We start from the raw sequence: 4,545 nt of genomic DNA on the forward strand, positions 1-4,545 counted from the left end.
AGTTATAATTAGTTCATCCCATAGATTAAGCTACAAGACAAAACTTGTATAGAATCAATCTTTAAAATATCATCAAAATAAAATGAAGTTACGAGATACTTCATTTGATGCAAACATCATTTTGAAAGCTTGACCCTGCCAACACTCAACAATCGCCCAACCGTAGCCTTTCTATCGAAGTGCTCTGGGTAGTGTTGCAGAAATATCCAATTGGATGATGAACTCATTACGGGAGTTTTCCGCGCCAGGAAGACCACTTACGATGATCAGTCGTAGTAGTGCAACCCCACCATTTTCTACATGTAGAGGAGAACCTGTCGGATTTACTTGTCAACCGAACACTGGACTCCTAAGGAATGGACCGTCTTAGCGGAACTTCCGGGCCACTTGGGCCAATATAATAAGGCTGGGCCGGCGCTACTCGACCACTTACGCCACTCCTAGTTCAGATGAAATCCATGACCCTGAAACGTAAAGCTCGTTCTCCCTTTCCCCAAGTAGAAACTTGTTGATACGGCTCCACTAAGAAGTCGTATCTAGATGGAAAGGAAAACTCACCGATATTTCTCAGGCGATGACTGTTAATGGATTAACTTGTTCTAAGAATTTTACTTCCCGAGTGTTGGGTAAGTAATCAAAAACTCTTTTATCAGAATAGCAACCTTGTTGCGAATATAAAATACACCACAGAGCCGGATCCCTCAGGTTTTGAGCGAGTATTTAAATCCCCTTCGAAAGGAGGATCTTAAATATAAAAATGAGTTTTGGGATCCGCCCTAACCTTTAAAAATCATTTTGAAGACTCGAAAACATTTTTAAGAATGTTTGAAGTGATGCTGATTTAATAAAATAAATCAGTCCCAATATATTAGAAATATCTGAATATTATTATTTAAATAATATTCCCATAAATAATAATCTTTATAAAAATAATTGAAGCAGAAGTTTTAAAACTTATACTTTAAATGAATATCAAATAACCAAAGATATACTTATACGAAAGTACTATCTTTATTTGAATAATCAAAAGTAAGTTTGATTATCGACACATTATTCTTTAATAAAATAAAGAATATTAATTAGTAAATAATCGGAGTCATAAGTCCTCGAATGAATATTCAAAATAATATTCATTAAATGAAATAAACGGAGTCATATGTCCTCAAATGAATATTCAAAATAATATTCATTAAAAGAAATAAACGGAGTCATAAGTCCTCGAATGAATATTCAAAATAATATTCATTAATAAAATAAATGGAGTCATATGTCCTCGAATGAATATTCAAAATAAAATTCATTAAATGAAATAAACGGAGTCATATGTCAGCGGTCATTAGGCATATAACAAGTGTTCATGATCATAGTGATCTCTCAACAAATTCCTTTACTTCTATATGATTAATCAAATTTTGGAAAATAGAAACAGCTGAAAAAGGAGTAATAAAGTTGTGGTAGTCAGAATGGAAGCACATTCGTGATACTAAGGTTGACGTGGTTATTAAAAGGTTATAGAACTCTAACGAGCAAAAGTATAACCGGTATAATATTAGGAACGGAAGGTAGTAGCGATTACGAACCGGAAAAGAATGGGTATTGAGAAGCAAAAGCTATAATGCTAGAAGCTATGATGAGAGCCGGTGCAATAGACTTGAAAGAATTTGGAATGATCACTTAACGCGGATTAAGTTATCTTACGATAATAGATCATATGTCATTATCGAGATGTCGCCTTATGAGATCCTTGAGGGAAGACAATGTCGATCTCCCTTATGTTAGGATGAAGTTGTAGAGCGCAAGATGCTCGGACCAGCAGTGGTCCAAAGGACCAAGGATTTAATAGATTTAATCAAAGGATGGCTGGTAGTAGCCCAAGATGGACATAAGAAGTATGTTGATTTGACACGAAAGGACAAAGAATAGGAAGTAGGGGACCTAGTGTTGTTAAAGGTATCCCCTTGGAAACCTTTGGAAAGGATTGATGAGATTCGGAAAGAAAGGAAAGCTAAGTCCACAATTTGTCGGACCCTTGGATGTATTAAGACGTTTTGGGAAGTTAGCATATGAGCTAGCCCTACCCCCGAACATGTAGCAAGTCATAACGTGTTCCACGTATCAATGTTAAGGAAGTATAATTCGGATGCCAGACAAATAGGGGCATATGAGCACATAGACATGCAACCAGACGTAACCTACATGGAGCAACCAGGAAGGGTTATAGATCAAAAATGGACAAATGCTTTGGAGAAGAGTTATCAAACTAGTCAGAGTTTGTTGGTAAAACCACAATGTGGGAAAATTTACTCGAGAGTTAGAAAGTGCAATGCTAAGAGAGTATCCCTATTCATTTTCTATCTGATTCCGGGACGGAATCCTTTTAAGGAGGGGAGACTGTAATAACCCCAATTTTTGGAAATTTTTGAAACCCTTATGAATAGTGATTTTGCAGATTATGCTGAATGAGAAAACTTTTCATGCCACACTATGTAGGGGTTCTAGTATGGATATTCTGAGATTTTATTAGTACTCTATATGGTATATAAGTGTATGTAAAGATCGTCAGAATCCAATTCCGAACACTTTAATTTTTCCCGGAAATCCACTAGATACGAAAAGAATTGAGTATAAGGTAACAAGATAAGAAGGATTTAAATTAAAGGATTATAAGAGAGGATCATAAAAGGAATATAATATATTGAGAAAGGTTAAGGAAACCTAAGTAATAAGATCCCGGGTATGATCCCTCAAACGATAAACAAAAACGAAAGTTAAGCGAACCGTATAACAGATCAGCGGTAATTAGGCAAACAATTAGGAAGTTAATCAAAGAGATTAGAGGGGATGATGTCATCCAACCAATGGGAAGAGGACAAAGAGGGAAGGATGACATCACAGGATGACCTAAGCATGACATAAGGGAAGGAGGTGTGGTTGATTAATAACCACACAAATTTCATGGTTAAAAAGGTAATTTACCAAAATCAAAAGCTAGTAACCAAGCAAACAACTCACAAAACACAAAGATATTTCATTTCTTCATCTTGCTCTCGGCTTTCAAGGAAAAAGCAAGAAAGAAAAATTCAAAATCAAGATCCAACCATTGTTAAATCACAAGGTAATTATCCAAGGTCCCTTATGATTAGTTATAGCTATCCTATAAGTTTGAGCTTCTAATTCATCCACAATCTCTTCCTAAAAATCATGGAAGAAGATGGTTAATAGTGTTTTTCAAGAACTAAAAATTTTGTTCTTGAAGTTTTGTTTAGTTTAAGCTTGGATAAGGACTTTAAGGGTGATTCCAAGCCATTCTCTTGATTCTCCAGTCTCCAAGGAAGGTATAAACTCCAAACCCTAGCTTTAGCTTTGAATAATTAGGAATGAATATGATTGATATAGTATATGTGAAGCATGATGCTTGATTGTTTAAAGTTTGGTTGAGTTTGTAGAGATTAGTTGGTTTTGTGGTATTTTTGGGGTTGTAAATCTTGATAATTAGTTAAGGAACCTAAGTAAAGCTTTTAGTTCATGTGGGGAATAAGTATAAATTGTTAATGTGGAGTTGTTGGGGCTGTTATGATGTAGGATGGATGGATTTTTGATTGGGTTGTGAATTGGGATTGGTTGGTGGTTGTTTTGGAATGGTTTATTTGGGAAATCGCGTAAACATAGCCGTCGTAATGCCCGATTTACCTTAGACTGTTTTTGTTCTTAACATCAGAACCCTTGAACTCACTGCTAGGTTTTGACCATTGCCATGTTTAGGTAGTTCATGTTACGAGCTTCGTTTTGATATGTGGTTCGTTTGATTCCGATGAACGGTTTAGGAGAAACGGCCGTTTTAAGTAACGACGTTTCGTGAACGAACCCTTACCCCTCGCCTTACTTTGAAACATAGGTTAAAGACCTTAAAGGACTAATTGAAGTATGAAACATTTATGTAAGGTGTAATAGGCAGTTGGTAAGACACCCGCAAAGGAATCGCCTTAAAACTCGTAATGGTTAAATTATTAAAAATGGTGGAGCCGAGGGTACTCGAGTGACTTAAGAGAATCAGTAAGCGCAAAGCGAGCGTTAGAGTCTAAGTTGGTTAATGTATAGATTTACAAGTGACTTTGGTTTAATTCCAACTTACTTGTTGTTTATAGGTTACCAGACTCGTCCCGAGCCATTCGTAACCCCCAGTCGCTCAGGCAAGTTTTCTACCCGTTATACTGTTGTTGTGATGTATACACTTGTATATGCATTATCTTGTAATAGATGCATGATGGTTATATTAGCAAATTCTTGCGATATATTGTAGCATGTGATATGATACATATGCATGCCTGTTTCGTATTCTTGCCATATATATCTGTTGGTTCAGTTGATAATACCTATGCTAGAGAATAGCGGTAATTTGCATATACCCTTAGTATAGGGACCCAAAGGTGAAAACATTTTCTAAAACCGGGAGTCGAGGATCCCGAGTAGATTTTATATATATATATATATATATTATATATATATATATGGTTATAGTTTTCAAAGCTATTAATCGAATAAGGT

This window comes from Apium graveolens, chromosome 1, assembly GCF_009905375.1.
Source record: "Apium graveolens cultivar Ventura chromosome 1, ASM990537v1, whole genome shotgun sequence".
NCBI classification, from domain to species: domain Eukaryota; kingdom Viridiplantae; phylum Streptophyta; class Magnoliopsida; order Apiales; family Apiaceae; genus Apium; species Apium graveolens.